Source organism: Apteryx rowi, unplaced genomic scaffold (genome assembly GCF_003343035.1).
Source record: "Apteryx rowi isolate R43461 unplaced genomic scaffold, aptRow1 scaffold_10, whole genome shotgun sequence".
Classification (NCBI taxonomy): domain Eukaryota; kingdom Metazoa; phylum Chordata; class Aves; order Apterygiformes; family Apterygidae; genus Apteryx; species Apteryx rowi.
Window position 1 is genome coordinate 585,826 of NW_020447197.1, and position 25,234 is coordinate 611,059.

At 37.0% G+C, this 25,234-nt stretch overlaps 1 long non-coding RNA gene across 1 annotated transcript in view; it reads right to left on the reverse strand.

The window, feature by feature from the left end:
* Positions 1-484: 484 nt before the first annotated feature.
* Positions 485-25,234, reverse strand: part of LOC112964138 — a 199,441-nt gene continuing 174,691 nt past the window's right edge. The window contains exon 4 of the long non-coding RNA XR_003252869.1: positions 485-550. This is a non-coding gene — a long non-coding RNA (uncharacterized LOC112964138). The remainder of the gene's footprint in view (positions 551-25,234) is intronic.

The following is a 25,234-nucleotide window of genomic DNA, read 5'->3' on the forward strand; positions in this document are numbered from 1 at the left end:
TTGCTCTGAAAAATCAGGTGACAACCATTTCCCATGATGCTTTAAGGGCTGTCAAGCTGTCCATCAAACTGTCACCTGACCAATCGTTCCCATGGTTCTTTTAGACTTCTAGTATGATAAATTGAAAGGCACTATTATCTGCCTGTTGTGAAGAGGAACTGCTTAGGCTTTGATAAGATATCACTAGTCCCAGGTGAGAGGAGGCTGACAGCACATCAAGACAAGAAAACACATGGAAACAGTGAACATAGGAGCAAAAGGTTTACAAACATCTGTTGTCATTATTTATTACCCCTTTCCTTGGTTTTTAGATCTATACTTATTCTATGTCAGTTTAAAAAGAGACTTTCCTTTCTTCCCAGCCAATCTTAACTGCTGCTATTTTTAAACCAGTTAGTTATAGAACACGAAATATTTTAAATATGAAAGATAACTTTAATAAAAGGTTGTGTTACCTACCTTTTTTGATACATGTTGCTCTCACCATCATTGTATTTGAAGTGTTCTGTGACTCTCATGGTGCAATTATGCCAGAAGGAAATGAGAAGCCCTGAAAGATATGAAGACATTTTAAGCTTCACAGTTATTTTTCATTGATACCTGTGAATATTAGGAGGACCAATTCACCGTTTTCTTGCTGATATTTCAGATCTATCTTTATACGAATACTCAAAGTTAGCATAAGAAATCTCAGAGAGAAAACAATATGTTGTTATTTATTGTGGGTTGTTAATAAAAAGCTGGTTGCTAACATCACCACCTTGTGTACAAATATTTTTTTGCATGCAATTTAAATGGTTTTAGGCAGTACTGTAATTTCATTGGACAGCAATATAGAAACTCAGTTGCACAGAGGAACACTTAAATAATTTGATCACTAAAAATCTTTTTAATTCTAGTCCTTTGAGTTTAACTATATTCTTACATTCTTCTGCACTGAGATTAAAAGCTAGCTTCCATACACAGCAAACAATTTCTATTCACTGGAATAAACAGTGAAAAATCAACAGAACAGGTGTTCAGCAGAGTGGTAAAAATACTACCAAAAGTACTAATAAAGGTAAGATTCATACTTAAAGTATGTTCAGCCAACTTCTAAAGCCTTTCTTCTACTTAATGACTCTTTTGAGAAACCACAGCTTGTTATATTTATAGGGACTTCCTTTCTTCTGCCAAATATTCCAACTTGCTCATATATTAAACATACGTGTGATTTTAAAAACAAACTCATTTCACCCACGGCTACAAAGCACCCCTGCTCAATAAGCATAATGACACACTCCATTCAGGAGCCCAGTGAAAAAGGCATGGAAGGAAGGCAGGTAAATACTAAACAATGAGCTTCATAACATCAGGCTGATTTAGATGGGATGGTTTCCTCTATCCCTCTACAAGTAGCAAACTGGATTTAGTGTCAGGCAAGGGTGGTAGCTAGAGAAGAAGGACAAGAATGAAGTAACAGGTCAGTTCACCCCTACTAAATGAAAGAAACTACAAGAAAATATCAGCTTGACTGAGCTAAAATATACTCTCAATTTTGCTGACTTCTGGTAGCACACGCAGTGGTGCTCTCTGGGCACCTTCCAAAAAGAAAAGCAACAGCTCCCTTTTCCAGATCATTATAGCAGAAGGACATGGAAGTGTTAGAAAGAAAGAGACAACGTATACAAAGAGTGGTTGAGATGGTGGCTGACTATATTTGGTAAGCAGGTTGTATTAAAGCAATATTTCTTCTCTTTTCCCTGGTTGTCGAAGGAAGACGGGATCTTCATGGGAAACACGAGTGCAGAGGGGGGACAGGACTTTTCACATAAGATCATGAAAAAAGTATTCCATGCATAAAGAATGGGTGAGAAGGAGCTGCACTCTGAACAGGAGAAGGTGACAAACAGATGAAGAGGAGAATGAAGGGGGGAAGAGCCTGGAGGTGAAACTAGGCAACAGCAGGTGGAAAGGGCAAGACAGAGTTCACAGGACTCTCAGCACGGGGACTGAAAGCTTCAGTGTGGTGGAGGGCAACGCTGTGGAGGGATTCAAAGATGGGCATAATGACCGGGTGATCTTAACGGTGGGTTTTGCATGGACAGGAAGAGCTCAGGTGAAGTGCTGCTGCATCTAGAAAGTTCTTCTGAGTAAGAAATTAAAAGATAAGGACCTGAATGATAAGAATAAAAAGGGAAAGAAGTAGTAACAGATTTCTAAGTACTTTGAACAAGCAGAAAGAGAGGAATCCAGAGACAAGTCCTAGATTATGAACTTCAATGACAGAGGGCCTAGTAGTCTTTCACTCTGTAGCTACCGATTCTCATTAGATTTAACACACTTCTCACTATAGTATTTTGGTACTACCCATAACGATGCCTTTAGCAATGATCCTGCAGCAGCAGATGTCTCTAACAGGAGAAAAAAGTCCTTCTTCAAAGAGGACATTTAAAATTACTTAGATGATATTTAGGTCAGCCTTAAATAGTGAGATTGTAAAATACCAAGGCCAGTACAGTGCTGTATTTTCCTTTGCTGATCATTTAGAGCTTGAAGACAGAAAACAAACATATGGAATACACAATTCTACAGTCCTTTTCATTAATAATTTGATTACATTACAACGAAGAGTTATTCGGAGAAATAATGCATCCTTCTTTTTTAATAGTTTGGTCATACTTTTCTCATGGTTTGCTGCTTTTTACCTTCTCATATGGATTTTGCGTGCCCAGACTGTTAATGAAGAGCGGGGCTGTGGAAAAGCATTTGATCCTGACCAGCTCCCTTCTGACCTGCCTCAACCAGTTGCAAGAGTCACAGTATTCCTGTTCTGAACCAATTAAAACATGAAGCCCTTTGAAGTAGCCAACGCGTGGTTAACAGAACATGACAAAAACATTGCCTATTCTAATCTCTGTTCCATATTTTCTCTCTCCTTTATAAAGACTGCCAAATAGAGAAAAAGTGGCACCAAAATGATTACAAATAAAACTGATTTGGTGTTCCAAAGGCAATTATTGCATTCGCCAGCTCTGTTGATACAGTGCAAATTACCACCTGAAGCCAGAAAAATGAAAAAGAAAGAGGGAAGTTAAACAAAGTAGGAGATGAGCACAGAGAGAAAGAAGGGCAATGAAATCAGTGACGGAAATAGTTCAGAAAGGGTTTGTTCTTCTCAGCCTGAGAGACAGAAAGTGGCATATTAGGCACTAACTTGTTGGAAAAGTTCAGTCCTGTTTAGTTTTGAGAAATATTCATGCGAAACTTCCTTCAGATTATCTCTTCGTCTATTGTAAGAAGTTACATGACATGTTTCCACTACTGAGGGCCTCACGATCTTCCATACATTTTTATTCATTACACTCAGGTAAAGGTCCATAATTACTTGGGGGAGTAAAAGGGGCAGTGAGATCCACAGGGACAAATGCTAAAAGTCCACCGTTTCTGAGGTTAAAGGGAGCTCAGCATAGCCTGGCACGGGGTTCAGAATTTCACCTTATGGAATTTGGGTGCAGTTGCAGAGGAAGCCTGCAACAAATAACTAAACTTCACCAATACTTCTGCTAGCCCTAATCTCTGGATCATTCTGCTTCTGTTGAAGGGAGAGGCTGCTTCACAGTAGCAATACAGCATACGGAGCTCTCTCATTGCATTGGATGTGCTGCATCTATCACAGGCACCAAAATACCAAACCTGGCTCACCCCTAGAGCTGGGATCCTGTTTCAGTTTTGGCAGCGTCAGGCAGCTCTTTGGAAGAAAGAGCCCTACAGCTTACTGCGACCCACAGAGTCTTTATATAAACCCACCACACTGGAATTCAGCACACAAGCTTCACGGCGCGCATGCCAAGAGGCCCTATAAGAAATTATTTCACAATGATGTGAGATTGCATGTAAGGCAACTACAGTCAGTTAGGTTGTATTTGAAACAACAGTGCTGGTATCTCAGAAAAGAATAGTTAAACAGAGGTGAAGAAAGGCTTAAACAGAGATTGGCAGGTGAACTGGAAAATAAAAGTGTATAGAATGTGTGGTTTTAATGATTACTTCTAATGATATTTTTAGACTATCCTTGCAAAAAAAAAAAAGTGAACTAAGGCATTTGGATTGGTACCAGTGTATTTTGGGGGCATCTTTGATGCACGAAGCAATTCAGCAAGATGAAATATTTCAAAAAACAATGCAATAGCTGTAACCGAAGGTACAGACACAAGCACATGATACCATAGGGTAACCTAGGGTGTAAACTTACAAGATATTAGCTGGTCTTCAGTCACTACTTACACTTCTGCTTTTATTTTGCAGTAAATGCAAGGTAGATTACTCATCTCTCACCATACAGTAGGCTACTTTGAGCAACTGCATATTTACCGTGGACAGTAAGAGCACGTAAGACAGTCAGACACTTCAAAGAAGCTGATGCACCCTAACTTGTTACTTGGCAGTAATTTGTTCAATGCTTTCTCACATGAACTGATTTGTGCTTGGATAGATCTCTCTGGGTTTACAAAACCTGCCAGAAGCCCATATGTATTAATAGTAAGTGCTAACATAATACAGTATGATGCCAGTCATATCATGGAGGTAAGCCAAAAACTTACAAGAGAAGCTGGAACACCACTGAAAATATATGAGAATAAAAACTGCCATCCAAAGTATCCTAAAAACCTTAATGTTACTACTTTTAAAAGAGTTTCTCCTTTTGGACCTTGGCCCTGACTTGTGTATGAATAACTGAATGGAGGTAAATGTAATAGGACTACTCATGCATAAAGCTAGTCACATGCATTAACGTTGGCAGGAACAAGCACTTTCTTTTCATACTTACGCTAGAGGATAGTAAAAGAAATGCTGCTCAAAGAAATCCATCAACTAATTCAAACTCTGAGCTAGCTACTTCAGAACCTAGTACAATGGCCACACTCAATGAGTCCATTGAAGACATGGAAACGAAGTAAAAACAGGTTTCTCTTTGAAGAACATTATGAGATCAATACAGCGCTGTGGACATTAGGAAAAGTCACTCTAATAAAAAAGAAATTGCACATAATGTAACAAAACAATTGCTGTTTGGAAGGCCCTGAAAAAATTTAACAATGTAACATGATCTTTCTTAACTTCATTTCCCATCCATAGTAGAAATCATAACAATAAAGTTTTATACACAAGCAACTTCATGAGCTGAAAGAAGAGAATGTGTAATTCCTTTCCATGGACTAAGCCAAAAGAACTGAAGAAAAAAATTGATTCTTCTCTGTTAGCCTCCTGTGTAAAATTTTTCTGCTTATCATCTCATCTAGTCATATCTTTCTGCAGTTTGAATTACCCTCTTTTCCTCAATCTGGTAAGGCAGTGAAAGGATGTTTGTTCTGCTAATTAACTTTATTACCCTGATAACTCCCTGCAGCCTTTGACGAAAACAATTACCGTTCCTCCTTTTTTTTTTCCCCACTGGCAAAAAAAAAAAAAAAAAAGACGACTATTAATTAGAAACGAGGCCCCGGTCCCTGCCATGTTAGCCTGCCACGTTCTCAGACCCTCGAGCGGGATAGCATTACATTGTCAGTAGTAATTTAGCTCTCATCTGTCTCTGCTAATTATTGTCACATTCATCAAATTCATCAACAAAAGTGCTCTCAGAAGGATTGCATATTTGCAGTTAATACAGCATAAACTGGTATTACCCATCACCACATTTGTGATGATGAGAGGGACACAACTTATTCATCCCTAATTAGAGCAAGCTGGGTAATTAATTATACATTCCGCCTTATTACTTCTGAGTTCCCAGATATTGTTTGTCTAAAAAGGGGGAGAGAGAGGAAGAGAGAGAAGCCTGAAAATGCAAAAAAAAAAAAAAAAAAAAAAAAGAGGAGAGAGAGAGAGGAGAGAGAGAGAGAGAGAAATGTGTGATGTGTTTTGTCACATGTGCTATGCCATAATTCCCACCTGACAAACTAGCTGAATCAGTAGAAAATTGCAAGTTGTCAGCAGCAGAATAAACTGCTGTAATAGCTGATTAATGATCAACACCTGTGACAGGTGCTATACGGGACTGTAAACTTGGTGTGATTAACAGTCACTGGACGAATAAATATTAGTGACAGTCAGTGGAGAGCGAGTTTGCGTGTTTTAACAAATCTCGCACATTACAGTTATTGATATTTCCAGTTCAGGCACTTTCTTTTTGGTAATTATCTGACAACACTGGAAGAGTGTTTTAATCCAGTATGTTTGTTTCTCTTCTATTCAGTTCTTTCAGAGCTAAAGGCTGTGTTTTGACAAGATGACCTAGCAGAGTTCAAATCTGCAGACAAATTCAGAGGATTCATAACTACTTTATCCCAAGTCCAGCTCACAGCAACGCTCCCAAATACTCTTTCAAGGAACTTATATATGTACACATATATACATCTATAAACACACACATATATATTAACATATAGATTTATATAAACACACACATATTTTTCAAAGCCTGTAATTCTAGGATTCCACTCTTAGTTTTTCTTCATATATTGATAGTTACGACATATACCTGACTGCTATGGGAAATCAATATTTCTTTGGTTCCATCACCAAAGATGCATGGATTTCTTCTGAAGGAAGATGGAATGTCTTTAAATTAGACTTAGAAAATTTCTGTAATACAGAATAATGAGGCATGGAAGTTATCGGTTTATGGGATTGCTCTACACTCAGCACAGTAGGATCTAATCAAGTCCCTGATACGCTAGGGCTCTATCCAGATCCTCTTTGGAGGGCTTAAAATACATTTTTCATCCTCATGCATGGCTACACATATGCTGATTAAATAAAATATATATTGTTATTCAAAAAAAAAAATTAGCCTACACAGAGCAAGTGAAAAGACATGAACACAGAGTCACTATACATTACTAAGTAAAATGTGCTTGCTAACCAGAGGTCAGCAAATGCAGATTATTCCTCCAAGCCAATGTCATTCACAAATCCTAAACATGAAGTATCATCACTGCCTTCTTCCAACAATTTCTTTATTGGGCCAAATAAAAATGAAATGAATCTAAAGTCATGACTGGCTGAAAGAATCATATGGTCAGATGCATGTAATACATTATTCTGTCCACATGATAGTTTTTCCTACCCTGTCAATTAGAATCCAGTTTAAAAGGGAACCTGCATGCTGGAAAACTGTAACTCTGCTGAAGAGGTTTCAACATATTCAGTGACAATCTTCTTATCCCAAAGAGCATCAGATATACTATCCACTAAGATTGGCCTGTTAGGAAAATAAAGATCAATATTTTCCTCTGAACAACAACTGTATATAAATGTGATTGTATATATTGTATATACAGTGATTTACCTACATTATGTAGCACCTCAGAAGATGCAGGAAGGAAAAAAAGACAAAGAAGTTACTGCTTGTGTCTGAGAGAAATGACAATGTATGTCCTTGCCCACTGCAAGAAAAATTCCAGTCATTTGACTCTTCAATGGAAAACCCTGAACACATGGAACTGGCCTGTTGCTTCTCCTACTAGACTCACAGACATAAATCTATATCAGGTAATTTTTTTTTTTTCCATTTCAGCATTTTATAACAACAGCAGAGAAGAAACATTTCATTTATTAGCCCTGATTGATTACAAAGCTGTTTTTAAAGAAAACAGCATAAACTGTTCCATTTGCTCTTCTGTCAAATGCAGAGAACGGTGGGAATGGGCTTCATGGATGGATGGAATTTCGGTCACCTGGAAACCTGTTAGTATGAAACAGCCTTCCACAAACTTCACAGTCATTCTTTTACAGATGAAATAAAGTCAGTGGAGGAATTTAAACAGAAAACTATGAGTACTAAAACCACAAGCCAGTGTGCCTCACCGCTCAAAAAACTGCTTAAGTACGCCTAATACTTCTCCTTTAATAACACAGAGATGTTGGGCATAACCTCCAGTCTACGCTTTTTGAAAACATCTCTAAAAATTTTATCTGTATTCAATGTGTCATTCCATTCCCCATTTTCATTCATTTCTGCACCAGAAACGTAAAAGTCCTGAATGATTTGCTAATAAAAATGCAGAAATTAAAATATATTATGTGAACAAAAGTTTGATAGGTATAATGCACACTTCTGTGCTCTGACAAATTTTAATTGTAGCAATCTGCAACCTGAAACATAGAACTGATAGCTTGAAAGCTTTATGCAAAATGTATGTAAATTGGTTACGCTTTAGTAGCGATCCATCTGAGTAAGCAGCAGCGCAGCTAGCCAACAGCCTAGGAAGGAGGCCAGCCTCACATCCAGATGCCACCGAGAGAGACACTGTGTGGCATCGACGTTCCCAGCTGCCAGGCTCACCATGCATTTTCACAACAGTTGACTGTAGCAGAATGAGACCTTGTAGAGCTCTCTGCTGATAAACAGTAATAATACACAGGAACAATTCCAGTGAGTATAAAAGTCTACAAATAAAAAATATCTTAAAATAAAAATTTTCCTACAAGCAATTGTAAACTATCTGAAAAGAGCATTCTCTTCACTTTATTGAACCAAATAGGGAGTCAATAAAATTCTCAGAATTTATGCTGATTTCGTTGACAACTTTTTAATGGGATTTTGCATGCCTTAAATACTATATTTTCATGTAACTTTATAAAATGGAAATCTATTCCTAGTTAAATATGCAGAAATCTAAGTTTATTCTCTGAAATGAAGGTAGATTCTAAAACCCAGCTAAATAGATCCATTGACTTTAATTTACTGTGCTTTGGAACAATCCCTGATTTGAAGAATGATAAAAAAGAAAGAAGAAGAAAAATAGAAACTATCAAAAGACAGTGGTATAATAAATTAATCAGGCCAGGAGATGAGGAATTATTCACTCCTCTGTAAATCACTAACCTTACTATTACTCTTCACTTAAGCAATATATTGCAAATAGGACTTGGCAAGTAATGCTCATCCATTCTTTAAAGTAGCATACAACAAAAAACCAAGCAAATTTTACAGGATATCAGCTACTGATGAAATATCTCACTCAATTTAACTAAAATGAGTTTGGGATTACAATTCAACATCACTGTAGCTGATGCTGTTCAGCATATGAATCAATCATAGACAGACTTCAAGATACGTATCACTTTGTTTTGTGATAGTTCACCAAAATTTTTGAAGTAACAATTTTCATGAGAGAAATGCAAATTATGCATTGAGCTGAAGAACACAGATGATCAAATTTGAGGTGTAAATGAATGTCTGTATGAAGCAAAAATAGTAAGAGTTCAAAAGCAAATCCTTTGCGTTATCTACAAGATAAAAAGAGCAACAAAACTAAGCAAAAAAACCACAGTCAAATGCAGATGATATTGAGCCAAATCCACAGTATTTGAAAACTGTTCTCCTTCCATCCATTCCCAAAACGAGAGGGAAAATATTTGGCAGGGAAGAAGGTTGATATCACAAATCTCTGTTAGAAACCTTACTTGCTCTCTATAGCTATTTCTAACACAACAGAGCAAGGACAATCAGCATAAAATCAGAACAGGAAAAATAAGCAGGGCTCTCTCTCTTTTTTGCTCAGGTCACTGTCCTTGCCAAGACACAAAAACTACTGGATTGCTGAACTTTATTCTGGGACTTCCTGGCTTTTTGCATTTCTTCCTACACTGCTTAACCATGTAAATTCACCAGTATATCAGCATCCTATGCCCATGAGATTCTAAGATATTAACTAGATTCCTTTGTATGATTCCTTTTCAGAAGTCATTTGCGAAGCATCTGCATCCTCTAACGGAAAAAATTTGCAATTCACCTGATGAAGATAGAAAATTATAATTATAGATCATCCAACAATTTTGATAATTTCAGCAAGACAGCTTGCTGCAAACTATGCCTTTTACTTTACAAAATCACATAGAGCTGAACTGTGTTATCTGCGGCTGTGCCGTAGAACTATGCAGGGAGGAATTATGAAGAAGAAACAACAGCTTTGGTACATGCTCACCCATTCTCGAGACCTTACTGATACTCCTCAAAGCCTGAAACCTTGGCGTGGTGGGAGCACACCAAAACACTTTATTGTCAGTAGCAAATTTCTAAGCACGTATGCCTTAAGAAGTTGAGAAGTTAATACCTTCTACATCTCAGAAAAACTGAATGAGCAGATACACCCAAATCCACAGGAAGTAAATGTTTCAGGAACACATGTTGCCACTATGAAAAGGCAGCCAAGGGAGTACCACTAGGTGACCAGCTTTCCCAACCTACGGCATAAATATTTGACAGATGGCTGCCTACTTTCTCTGCAGAACTTCAGGGACACTTGGACTTCACAAACAATCTACAAGCATCCATCATAAGAGTAATATCCTTTCCACAAAGCAGTACATATCTAGGAAGTCAATGGCATTTTTTCCTCTGTGATATTTCCATAAGAAAGGACAGTTCTATGCATATTAATATCAAATTTAAACTTATGAAGGACTCCTACATAATTTAATCAGAGAGACAAAGTCAAATATATTAACTAAGTTTGAATGACTGGTCACTCCCAAGATGAAATTTGAAGATTTTGTCACGCTGTAGTGTTTTTCTGTATACTTTCCATCTGCACATACAGGAATGTTGTCTCTAACCCTTCAAAGTTGAATGTTCAGAGAAAGATTTTTAAACAGAAGGATCAGCATTTCCCCCAGATGTCTTCATTAAAGAGATGCAAATACATTTTCTTTAACAGCAGCAACATTAATTGCTCTACAAGCTTCAGTATAAGTGTCATCATTGATGCATCATTCAAAAAAAGACATGAACAAACATGTGAAATGCTCATCGATGGAGTCAGCAGTTAAGCGTTCTATAGCAAGAAATAATACAGCAGACAGACTGCTTACATGACATGGCACGGTGAAATTCCTGGTGAATGTATGCATGATTGCTAAAATGACAACTGCATATCTGGCATTGTGAAAAATACAGAAAACAGTGAATGCCCAAAATCTAATCTTAGTTACAGCAACGCATACTGGAATAACGCCACTGACTTCAGTGGAGTTACTCTGGATTTTCATCCACACATCTAGAGTGCTTCTCCTAAGCAGTAAACAGCCTAAGCAGACAAACATCAACCTCTATACAATAAATCTCAGAAGAAGAAACTTTACTTATTCTTTGCAATTTTTTTACACAACATCATTACATTTTCAATACCAGGATGAGAAAATCATTGTTAATAAGATGGGTTTTCCAGAAGTGAGTCACGTCGGACACCACAGGAAAAAGTCATCTGGGAGAGTGACTAACACTTTGAAAAACTATCTTAACCATAGCAAATATGGATTATGTTACCCTTTTTAGGAAACAACAATATTTTTATCAAAAGCAACGCATGAATCAACGGAAGCTGGGAAAAACAAAATAAAATAGTACTTATCTGACATACAGTTGTGTTTATGTTTAAGGAGATGACAAACAAACACAAGACAGAATCAAACTGCAAATCAAAAAGGTCCTTTAGTGAGTCAGTAAAATGCAACAGGCAAAAGTACGGGCTTTTCCTTGTAAAAGTATGTTCTTCATAGATTCTTATGACCACAGCACCTTTACAGAATAACAGCATTTACACTTACAGAAACGTAAAGAAAAGGTTATGTGTGTTCTTACATACAAACATATTACAAAAAGTCCACAATTAACACAAGTTACCTTTGCAACCCCCTGCAGCTTTCAGTGCGGTACATTGAACCAAGCACAGGACCAGGAGCAGGATTCTAGTCCTCTCCTGCCCTGGGCGTTTTATGCCCGTTTCTCCTCTCCACCATCTCCACTCCGATTTCCTCTGCTTAATTAAACTGTAAGCTAAGCAGGACAAATACTCTCTCTTATCATGGATTTCTTGAGTATCTAGCACTGGGGAACTTAGCTTTCATTTTGACCAAGGATTCCTCGAAGCTTTATCGTATAATGAAATAAGAACAAAAATTCAGAAGCTAAATAGTTTCCCTAATACATATTCAGAATCATTTTAACCTCATTTACAGTCACACTTATAGGAGGGATATGCACCAAAGAAGTCAGCAAACTGCAGTTAAGACTACTGTTGCTTAGATTATAATTAGCTAATTAAACTTAGCTAATTGCTAAACATTATTAAAAATCATTAACATGCTTAAAACACAGGAGGTTAAACAAATTCTGACGTATCTTTGGGTGGATATCATTTTCTAGCGTTCAGGCTCAAAAAGCTTTGTAACCATTAAGAACTAAACTGGCTCCACCAGCTGCCCAGGTGCACAAGGAGGCCGAGAGAAGACGCGCAGAAAGGGAACGTGGCGCGAGAAGCCGGCCCTACGGCCAGCCCTGGCGCTCCTTTGGTCTGGGAGGTGTTAGACATGGAGGCATTGGATATCCCTTAGCTAAACACGCTTCTGCACAGAAACTGTTGCTTATTCAAAGAGAAATCCATTTGTTCTGTTGCTCCAGGCACTTCAAACGCTTCAAGTATCCTCGGTATTTCAGCAACATGATAGATTACAGCCATATTTTGGACTGGGTTTCACCAGACACTTGTTTGCTGTGAATTGTTTTCAGTTTTGCAGAAACTGTTTTAAGGGTGTCATAATCATTAACGCCAGCTTTTAAACACACTATTGGAATAGTTTCAAAATGAGAAAGTCCCTTTAATATTGCAAAATTTGCCTAACAGTCAGAATAAAAGCTGTAAAAATTTGGTAGAAAATTGTGTTCTCTTCTAGGTAATAGAATGCAGTATACATTCAAATGTATACAGAAGAATTTTGTATAATTTAATAGAACATTAAATACTTTAAGCTGTCCTGGAAAGCTTAATAAAAAATTACAGAGCCACAAGGAAGATTCGAAAACCTTCAAAAAAATGGACAGCATTCACTATTGCATTCTCTCTATTCTGGAATAATTTCCAAAGAATTGTGATATTTTTTTTCTAGAATACTGTTTACTACCTTTCACAATTTAGGATTTGTTTTGAATAGTAAACATAGTCAGGTTTAGATCAAGTTTAATTAACATATGCCTTGCGAGCATGAGCTGAAGCTGTTTTTTCTTAATATAAACCCAGGTAACAGTTTTTTATTTGCAGTTTTCGTATAACTTATCAAACATCAAAACTAAAATCTGAGTAACTAGGAAAAAACCCAAGTTTCAGTCGAAAGCTACATAAATAGCTAAGTCTGACCTATGCTGAGTATTTTTCCTCTATCCAAACAAATTCTGTTTTTTCCCCATTAAAGAAGGTGGTCACATGAAGTTTATAATGATGCTTAAAAGCAAAAGAGTGAGCAGCAGCAGCTCCTTATACTCTAGGACTCCTAGAAGAAAAGTCCATCTACTGGGACAGCAAGAACAGACATAATGGTACAGCTCCCGGGAAAAGCTGCAAACACCAGTGAAATTAAAGTACCTTCCTGCCCACCAGCTAGTCTCAGGCTTGTGTCTTCTGGCGCACAGTCTTTCACAGCAAGTTTCCAGCCAGTGTCACTTGCTGGCTTGGGAAACGGCCGCTTCCATGGGAATTTTATTTTAAAAGATTATATTCTAATAAAACCCGCATCGATGTCACGATTTTCAATAAATATATATTTAAGAGAGAGATGCTTCAGCTTTGCTGAAATTTCATGAAAATCCCTTATTTGTGATGAGAAAAATACAAAGGTTCAATGATTCCATTGCAAAGGTCAGAAATTCATGAGAGAGGAGAAGAAACCTGACACAGAACTTTTTTATTCTGCTATCTCTGGACACAGAGACAGGACACAAAGTTTCGATTTGCAGTCAATTTCCTAAAGATTCAGATAGGTACAGATCTAAGGATAACAGTGACCATTACGTGATTTTAGTATCTGTAAAGCCCTTATGATATTATAGGAACTTTAGTATCAGAGTTAATGCCATGAAAGACATACAACCGATGCAGGTGCATACTCCATATTAACTTATAAAACAGTAGCTTTCTTCCTCTTTCTCCAATATTTAGACCGCTACCAGTTACAGTAAAACAAATTCTTTTTATTATTTAATAAATTTAGAAAAATTAGTACAATCTGAGTTATTTTAAAAATTAGTGCTTAGCTTTTAGCAATATCAATACCATGTTTCTTAGGGATGTTTTGTCCCTATCACATATAAATGAAGCATAACCTATTTATTTAAGTGGAACCACTCTAAATTTATTCATGTTCTAGCAAGAGGAATCAGTAAAGACGTTAACTATAAAATGTATGTAATTTTAAGATGGCATTGTGCTTTTGAAACATTTTGGTACGAGTATTAGGAATATCTTTTCCAATGAAGGCCTAATAGCAATGTTTTGAAGAATGACAATGTGATCAGTCAAGGAACCTGATTTCTGAATTCTTGTCCAAACAAGTCCAATCTACATATCATTATTCCTTTCTAAAAACAGAATTCAATGGGAGCTATGCCTCTACAAAAACTGAAGAACTAGGCATTAGAAGGTACTATTTAGAAGGTACTATTATAAAAGTTGGAAATTATAATGACACACATTATTTTTCCAAGTTAATACAGTCTAGAATTTCATTCCTTTTCTTATTAAACTAGTTAGGAAAAAGCAGATGGGGATCTTGACATACACATTAACATTATGTTGGTTTAACCCATCATTCTGAATTACAGTTCAGACCTGCAAGCCAGTGAGCAACTTCAGAAGGTGGTGAGTGCACTCGTGCTTCAGGAGGTCAAAGAAAGAGGAAGGCTGCACATATTCCAAGATCTTTGAAGGCAAAAATCATGTATATCTTTTCAGTTTAAAAATAATATTTATTACATTATTTCTGGCTGGAAAGCTGAATTTTTTAAGTGTATAATTTCCCTGCAAACTGTGCATAGTTTGAAATTGCAGACAAAATGGCTGCATCTCGCCAGTTCTCTCTAACAAGAAAGAGCCTGGTACCAACATGTAACTCTGGTTTCATAATTTATGCAACCCATAAGATCCCAATATAAGGTAATGGCCACCTGGGTCCAGCCATGACAGACTTTTTTGTGAATATCAGTGGCTCATGAATATAAACAGTTATAGGAAAATAAAATTTATAAAACCTAGACCTGGGAACAAAAATCTCAGAGAGATCAACAACTCTGAAAGAATCTAGTGTCACATTCCTGAGAATGTCAGATTAAACTAACATGTGCCAGTCAATATTGGTACACTGTGACCCTTGATGCCTCCTAAGCAAAACTATTAAGTCCAACATTTTCTCCTGTAAGCACTTATCTGTAAGGATGGCTAACATGTCCTCTGAAGCAGATATTGAAACTGATTGGACAATAGGTAGATACCAGACAGGGGCCTGGGGGCCGACCTCTAGAAATAGGGGGAGAAAATCTTAATCTGCAACACAATGCAGCTCTCTTGAAACCCTATCATTTTCACTTCCCATGTGTCTGCTGCCTGACTGTGAATGGATTTGAAAAGGAATGGTTAGTGCTGAAAATTGGATCAGAGCTAACATTCTCTCATTTTTATCAGCAGCTGCCAAAGGTCATCTGACATAATAGCTGATGAATTCAAGCCCAGTGGATTTCATTTGCAATTTTCAATTTACTGAGGCCTCCAAACCCCACAGTGATAAAAGCTTCCCCTATCGTGGCCTGTCACAAACATCAAGAAACTGCACAAACCCACAAGAAAGAAATAGGAGAAAGCTGTGCATCATCACAGTTACAGATAAGGAGAACAGGAAGAAACAGTATCATGTAGAAAGGTGTGGAGCCGCATGTGTGGTTGAGTTTCTAAATGCCAATTGTAATGAAAAGACTATGAAGAGCAATCAAATAACTTCTACAGAATAACATCATGGTTCCCCTCCCCCTGCTTCTGTTTGAAAATTGCCTTCTAATCTCTTGCTTGACATCCTGAAGATAAAAGTGAAAGTGAAAAAAAACCTGTTTATTTAGACATGGAAAGTATTGTACAGTCGATATATTTACTGTACTTTTGATTTACAAATGCATGCTATTAAGGGCCCGATTATCAGAGATACAGCATGTCAGCACAAAGTAGGAAATGCATTTGTTTGCTGGCAGATGGACTGTAGATCTTTACTTCTGATCCACAGGGAACAAAAATGAACTCCAGCCCTTGAGTGCTGGAGGCTTCAGAATCTGCTCATCCATATACATACTTTGTGTGGCTTGTCCATATTTTATTAGTATGCTGAAGCTAACCATTTTTGTCCCAGATATTTGCCACATCAACGTTGTAAGAATTTGCATGGGATCCTATTCCCAGTAATTAACAAGAGCAGGCTTCTCAGAGAAAATAACTAAATAAATCAGAAACAAAGCCCTTCAAAGTGCAGGAAACATACGTGCTAAAAGGCCAAGTAGCCCATCAGCATCTTATTCTCTGCCTGTTAATACTGTATTATGAAAGAAAAAAGAAAGCAAGCTACCATTTCGCAAGTAAATGCTAAAAAAAAATTCCTGATACTAGCACCTGATTCCAAAGTACCAATTTAATTCCACTAATAGCAATATTTGAAGCTAACATCTGCTACATTTATGTCCAGCTCTATTATACATATTGCAGGAGAATGAACTCGTGCATCTCCTTTCAGTAATCTCAACAATAATTCCAAGTCAGACAGGAACCACAAGTACTATCATTTGGATTCTTCTTGGATTTCAAAGCCAAGAATGGGAATAAAGATGTTAGCTTCAGTACTGAGGAGCCCTGTAAAACCACAGGAACACCAAGTACAGGAAGAAGCATTACACAGTGAATAATGACATTGCTATCGTGTGCTTCGAAAGATTCAGTATGTCTTTTCAAAAGTTATGAAGACCCCAGAAAAGGGAATTACTTATGATGATGTGGTTCTCTGTTGACTGGAAGTTTTTGAAAAAGTATTTCTAAACCTTGGCAGGTGGTTTTATATAATTATTATTGTCCTAAGAATCTTCCCTTTTTGAGCCTAATGATGGTAGTTTCTTGACTATTTCAAGAAGTTTTATTTTAAGGTGGCGACAGAAAAGCTATGTGTTGATATGGACAGCATTTCAAAGATGCAGTAGTATATTGGTAATCCACCTCATAGCTGGTACCTTCCGATGTGTAAGTAGCAGCTGCACATTAGAGCAGCGCATATCAAATTTATAGCATTATTACTATTATTTATTTTCAGCATCTAAAAATGAGATAGGTCTCTTACGAACATAAATCTCAAGGCCAAAGCATTTATACTGTAAATAAAATTATATTATGAACAGATAGAAGAAACTGGAAAAGGTGAAATGAGGACTGTGAAGAAAATTGAATGGCTGCCTGGAGATGATGGCACGCATTTTAAACTTTGTTATTGTTTGTTTACAATATGAGGTTTCTTTGTTTTTTTCTCCCCCCCTCCTTTTTTTTTACTCTTGGATTTTACGTTGTCTCTAACCACTATAATATTTGTGGATCCTTCATATTAAAAAAATCATTAAGTTTCCAATTGACTCCATGGAGTTTAGAAATTCCAGTTTTCTGTTGTATGTCTTTAAGCCACTGTTACAATTACATGGAGAACACTTGCGAGGTTTTGTTTGATTTGGTCTGCGGGAATGGACAACTTATTTTGTAAATAAGGAGGGAAAAGAGCATGAGCATGAAAGAAGAGTGGGTCTTCTTTCACAAAGAAAAAGTAAGCATCCTCACCTTACGATAGCATGAAAAACCTGACAGGCATTATCCACTGGGCCAGATCACATTTTCAAAAAGAAAAGTGATATGGAGGAAGGATTATAGATGTTCTGACTTCACAGCTAATCACAAAACTTAGGATAAGAGGAGATAATATGGCTTCTAAATTAGCTGGGAATATGTTAAAAATGCTAAGTCACCTCTGGCAGACTGAGTTGCTGAAAGATGAGGACCGCACCGCACCATCAATTTATTCTATTGGCTCACTTAGAAGAACTTCAGCTGATATTCATCCACCAATCCCTGACATGAGACTTGTGCCAGTGAGTCATTTCTTTATGCAGAGTATCTTTCTTTGGTTCTTTGCCTCAATTTTGACGGCATTGTTTTGGATTTTGGAGAGGGAGGGATGAAGAACGGGACTATTGCTGGGAAAGTTGATTAGTTTTCATCGGCTCAAAACATAAATACCTAAATAATTTCCCTATTCACATCTAATGTGATAGCTATGATTCACTCCTTTCAATCTTGTAGTTTTCAGCAGCTGAAATGTCATACAAAAGAATCTTATCTTTATTTTTCTTCTTTCTTGTGTTGAGTCCTTCCATTCACATTACCACATTTTCAGAAAAGAGCCCTCAGAAGTATCCAGGCACTCTCCAATTTATAGCAGGAAGCTGGCAGCCCCAGTCCTACTAGGAAAAGCATAGCAATATGCTTTCAAGCTGGGGCTGCCTTTTCTTTTAAGGACTTGCCACACCTGGTGCCAGCAGAGAAATTAATACCAGTGCCAACATCTTTACTAGCATCCAGGGTGCAAGCAGGGAAAAGGGATCTTGTCATGTAACTATTCCATTCATTATTGACTCAAAATGGTCAGTATTAAATTATATTCAGCTCTTTCTCCTAGAGGACTGCAAGTATTCCACATGTTTGTTTAGTCAGCCATCCTTTTTTCTAATACTATAAGGGTCTAACTGTAAGAATCAGGAACTCGTGGGACCTATCACTAGTTCTGTCATGATCAAATATACAGCCTTGTCTAAATCACTTAAACTTATAGCTTCAATACACCCTCAGCAAACTGTGAATAGTCATCAGTGCACTAGAAGAATTAATGTTTGAACAACTGATGAAGTCATATAGGGGTTAAATATTTCTGAGCATTCACTCATGAATGATTCGTAATGATCACAGTGAGGCAGTTATGGTTTCTTCTGGGAATCATCCGCGTCTCCAGAATGGTTCCAGAATGGCTTTACATTTCTTCTGAAAGCTGAACACAACTGGAAGGAGGATGTTAATTCTTGGAGAAAGGAGACCTATATAGTAGAGTGAAGTATAAGTACAATATACCTCTCACCTGCTAAGTCTTGGTTAGAGAGAGAGAAGACAATGGGGGAAAAGACTGAAAATATGAAACTATTCATCGTCACCAAATTCTCAATTGTTAACCGACAAGTTCATACATCAAAGACTAGGCAAAAACATTTGATACTGAAAAAATCAGATGTTTCCACTATGCAGAATTAGCAAAGATAATATGTTACAGGAAACAAAAGTTATTAGAGGCATTGCTCTGCCCTATATAGAGGATGAAAATGCAAACATTAAATGAAAACTGGTAAGTTAAAATGTACTTTACATAGCCAGCCATTGTATTATGCCCACAAGCTACAGCTGAGCCGATTAGAGCACTTACTGACATTAAAACAATATAGATTAATATATAGCTGAAGCATTATTAGTCTAGCATAACCAAATGTATTACTCAACAATATAACCACAGTCTATTTATAGTAATTCTATTTGTATTAAAAAGATCATGTTTATAATTATATGATTTAAATCACTCTTACAGCAACCTTTTCATTTTAACCAGCAAATTATTATTTCAAAGCATTTACCATCCATTCTAAATAAATCTGCAAAAATTGGGGGCTATAATTTGCTTAAATTCTGCCTCTTTTTAAAATGGGTGTTAAATTTTCTTTATAAATAGCAGTACCTAATACTACATAGTCTGTAGTGTCATTTCTGCTCAGTTCCCATGATCTGAAGATGACATGTGATCTCTGCAAGAAACAGTCCTTGTTTCAGATAGATTTGGAGAGAAACATCAGTTTTGCTCATAGTAAAAAATAATGAAGTACAATACAGAAGTCCAATTCAGTGACAGGCTGAGGGCCCTCGGCTCCTAATGAAGCAAATAGGAACTGAGAACAGTCCGTATTGTAGGATCAGGCCCTGAGGCATTTGCAAACATGCTGGGAAAAGTCTCTCTGACTTCATCAAAATAAAATCGGAAAGAAAACAATTTTCTTGTACTACTGTCTTGCCCGATTCAATTATCACTGTCAGATCTTGCAAGACATCAAGCACCCTCCTGTGAGGTCCTCCAGCTCCCACTGAAATCATCAAAGGGAGTTGAGGGCACTCACTGCCAGGCAGGACGGGACCCTAAGAGAGCGGAGAGCCACACGTAAGCATGGGCTGGCTCTAGCCAACCGTCAGTCTAAACAACAAGACCCTGTTAGTTATATTGATGGGGCAGTGTAAGGAAAACACTGCATAACCGCTGAACATTTGCAGCAATAACTGAGTTAGCTTAAATTTTACTGTATATCCTCAGGGGTTATTGCAGCAGATAGGGCACTGGCCTGTTAAGTCAGGGCTCTTCTCTTTCAACGCCCAAGTCTAAAATGTCACTGGAAAAATGAGCTTAGCCGTTTCAGTTTAATCCTTCTGTCATAGTATGCATCAGAAAAACATGCAAAAATAACGTGTTACAATTCGTAGATGCATTTCATAATGTTACTCCTCTTCCTCAGCAAACAGGCTGACACCATGATAAAGCCTGCACTACAGCTGGCTGCCTTTAGTGCACTTCAATACTGTCCTCAGGTTTCAGTACAAACTCGCTATGCTAAAACTAGATGTGTATTTTACACCATACCTTCATTCTTGGAGAAAAAAGCTACTAGAGGTGTGACCTATCAACATTCCATATGGGTTATTTAATTATAGGAATGAAATTCTTGTGTAATATTGTTTAAAACAGTGGTATTAGAAATAACAACATAAACAGCCAACTGAACTTGAATACGTTATTAATGTGTCACCTAATTAATAATTTTTATCTAAAGTAACCTAAACCCGTTTCTTCATATTCCAGTAAAACAGTGATCTGAACAGCGACATTAACTGTAAAGATGTAAACATGGCTTAATTTAGGAGACTGTAAGAGGTTGGCAAGTTTTGCTCTGTAACGCTTTAAATCTCTTCTACATTTACATAGTGAACTTTTAAAAAAATATAAGCAAAAATGTTTTAGACCCATTTTATGAAATATCTGGATGTTTCCGAGTATACGGACTTACTATTCACCTGTGCTATAAAGAGAAGCTTTGGATCATAGTTAGACAAGAATACGCCAGATTATAAGAATTACAAATGATATACTGTAATGCATTGAGAAAAACCTTCACTATTTTCATTCTTCACCATTGCCATTTTACCTTATAAAAATTCACTGCATATGGATTTTATTATATGTCAAACCCCCCAAAACTAAATAAGCATTGGTCTCTCAAAAAAAGTCTTTTTCTAACTACTTTGACATCCTTTTTCTTTAGTGCACTAAAAAAGGATAATTTCTCAAAATGTACAGTCCATTCTTGAATCAGCTCCTGAAGACAAGATATCAGTTACAGTCGACTAATTTCCTTATCGACGTTGTCAGTAAAAGCATAGAAACTTCTCAAAATTATGCCATTTATTATTATACTTAATAGTAACAGCACATAACCCTTCACAGAAGTGGAGAATATAATCATCCCATTTTATAATTAAGGAAACTGAGGCTGAAAGAGAAATGAAGCACTCAACATTACCTATAAATCCTTAGCTGCAAACTTAAAGGAGAAGTTAGGAGGAGGTAACAGTCCAATATATTATTAAGCTATACTTCTCTAAAATGACAACGGTGGCTGTATATTTTTTGTAACAATAAAACCCAGTTTTGTGGTTCTCCTGTCTATACAACTTCCTTCCATTTCAAAAATTTTTGCTGGAATTAAAACAGCTAGATTAAGACTATAGAGTATGATTTAAAACACTAAAAGCCTAAGAAAAATTCAGCCCTCAGTGAGAAACCCCTATATTTTTTTCCTGAGGGTAACATTAAATCTTCATTTTAAAAAGCTTTCTCATCATATTGGAATCGCTTCAAATGTATCTTACCCTTCCTCAGTATGAAGCATCAACATTTTTTTCAAAATCACAATCCATTGCAATGGCAACTTCCAGTTCTTTAATAAATTTTGCAAGGTTATGACTCTATTGGTAGCTATCTATCTCTTAGAGGATGAATAGGCCCCTGGAATTTTCTTTTAGCTTGGGCTTATACCACAATTGGTGTAGGATAAGATAGTTTGGAAAATTTGAGGGTTTATTTGATTTGGTTTCTCCAGAGATCCCCCAGAGATTTCTTTGTACAGAGAAAGTGAAAGATGCAGTTCCTGGTGAACTCTAGTAAAGTAGAGACCACTAACCTACCTCTGGATTTTTTTTTTCTTTTGTCATTGCAGGCTGGATCTTTATGATTATTTCAAAATATCAAAATATTTAGTTTCTAAACTAAATACTGAAGAAATATACAAGATCTCATAGAAGTTGTTAATACAAATTTTAAGTTCCTTTCATATTCTACGGTCAACCATATGTAAATCTTAATGCGACAGTCATTACTATATATGCACACTACAGACACAAAACTTTGTTAATAGTCAATCCCAAGCATTCAAAATTCAGGAAATACTAATATGAAGATTACTTATCTTGGAATTCCAGTGAGACTTTAGGGCCTATGAAATTATCTTTTACTAAGTGCACCAAGATATTTCCTAAAATGTTGCCCATAAACACCTGCTATGAAATACAATGAAAGTTGGTTCAAAAAGCTAACAAAAGCCACTGTATCCTGCATGTGGAATATCTTTTTGTTTATCTAAATTCATATTGCTGACACAAACACATCATTGCAACAATATATAATTGAATAAATCATGAAAGACAACTACTAACATTATAATCATGATATTTAAACCTTACAGCCCACTTTCTTACCCCCACAACGTAATCACTAACAGCCACTAACAGCTGATTATCATCCTGATACTGGGGGAGCTACTGCTATGAGTCCAATTCAACAGTGTCTAAGAGGGTAAAATCCTAGCTTTATCAAAATTATTGGAAACAATCCATGCAAATTGATCTATCTCAGTGACAAGCATGGAATAAAAGTAATAAAATATGCAAAGTTGAACTTCCTATACAACTATTAATTACTACATAAGCTGATAGCACTGTCCCAGAAAGAAGAAAAGCTTTTCTCTCCGTGAAAAAGTGAGGCTGGTCATTGCAGTTCGGGTGTCTCTGTACATTATCACACAGTTTAGGGCCCAAGTTGTCCCTCTGAAATAGGAATTCAAGAACTCTGTGAGGAATCTTCCATCATTCACATTTGAGTTCCCATTGCCTCTGCGAGGCTATAAACTGCTCCCCAAAGTTCACCAAGAGCTGTTGCACACAGATGTCAACCCAGTCTCAGGAAGCCCCTGCAAAATGGTGGAAGCTCAGAGGGTATGGTGGCAGAAATATCTCTGTACGCTTGCCTTGTTCTTCTGCTTCTCCCTACAGCGTGGTCAGAGCATACTGAACAGGGCAGGCCTTAGACTGATCCAAGACATCCTTAAGTACACGTCTTCATTCCCATAAGAGTCACCTATTTTTTCTGCCATATTTTCTTAACAGTTCTCCAAAGAAGGTGATCTTCACCTACAGGAAGCTATTTCTGAATACTTATTTGTTCAAGTGTTAAGACTCCACCTACTTCCATGCTGTATTTGTGAAAGCTGACAAAGCACAACGCCGCATGCCAGGCTGTAACATTAGACCTGCCGTCCTTCTCGAACATACGTTTTGCATCTACCTCCTTTGTCTCACAGAGCAGTGATCTATTGCAATAGGTAGCTTTGAAATAAAAAGATTACTTACCTAAAATTCCCTTTCTCTAAGAGCATAGAATTACAAGAGTTTGTATTTATTTCCTTTTCCTTGGAAGAGGTAGGCTAGTCCTTAGCAATCAGATCTGTTCATTTATGAAGACTCAGTAAATTTACAACGCTGAACTGAATCCCTTTAATGACACTTTCTGATGTTTCCCAATTCTTCACCTTCCTTATCAGCTTCTGGATATTTCTACTCCCGAGAAGTGAATCTACGCAGTTCTGATTCTACATTTCATTAGTCAGGTTTATTTATTCACTTCATGGAAAATATAGCCTATTTTGGTTTAACTTTTTCATATTAGTTTCCCTTTAAAGATGTGCTACATTTAATGTTTATCTTTGATCAGACTTATTCAGCAGATAGTAGGAACTTTTGTTTTTAAAAAGTGACCAGAGAATTGGTTTGCTATCAAGTGTATAGTTAAGATGCCTCATACAGCTCTGTTTTTCTGTACTTCTCTCATTCTCTGCCAACTGGTACCTCAGTCTTATTGGTATCCAATAATAAGCCCGATTACAGCTAGCCCTAGGAGACATGACAAAAAGAGAGTCCTCATCTTGCATTAATTGCTCGTATTGAAACTATGCCACATCTCTCGAAGCTAGATGTTGCTTAGTATCCCTTTGATATGATAATGACATGCTTCTTAGCAGATGAATATGCAAATTAAAAGCAGTAATTTGGTGGCATGCACCTGCTGACACTGCACTACTATGCTTATGTGCTCCTCTGTAACACTGCAGCTACACAAAAGCATCACAGAGGTAAAATTAAATTCTAATGTCGTATATATTAAACAGATGCTTCCACTTTTCTTTGTATATCTACTTTTTACAGAATTTGCTATTGGAATCTCAGTTCTCCCGTCATGCAATTAGTGGACATTTATGTGACATACACAGAAATGTACTTGGAGCTATTTAAGGGCTCTGTTTTTAAAGAAATGGTTTACATGAACTGCACTCTCAAAGAGATTTTTTTTCCCTTCATAGCAGAGAGGCACAGGATTTTAATCTTGATGCACAAAAGACCTTCATTCATAAAAGAAATGCATACTTGAGCACGGCAGCTTGCGGCAGAAAATTTCTGTAGTAAAGATACCACAGAGTATACAGTTATCCAAACTTTCGGATACTGACTGTGAAAATTCTCAAATCGGTTCTGTGAATAAGCTATGTGCCTTAATCACACAGAACCCGCTTGTACCCTTAGGTACAAGCACTTGAAGCTCTTTTATATATGATTAAGGTGTTGAATGTGAAAGTAGAATTTGGTTCCAAATTGCCAAGCTTCTCAGAATCACTAGTAAGCTGAGGGTTCCCATAGGCTCAGTCGAGGAAGGTATGGCTCATAAAGCTGGTCTTCCTCAGCTTTTGCTGACCTCACTGGGAGCTGGACAGGGAGGAAAACTAGGCAACCCGTTGGAACGATTCATAAGAAAACAAATTATCATTCCCAAGGGAGTTAAGATATAAATACTCAGACATTATCAGTATCAGTGAAGTCTCTTTATA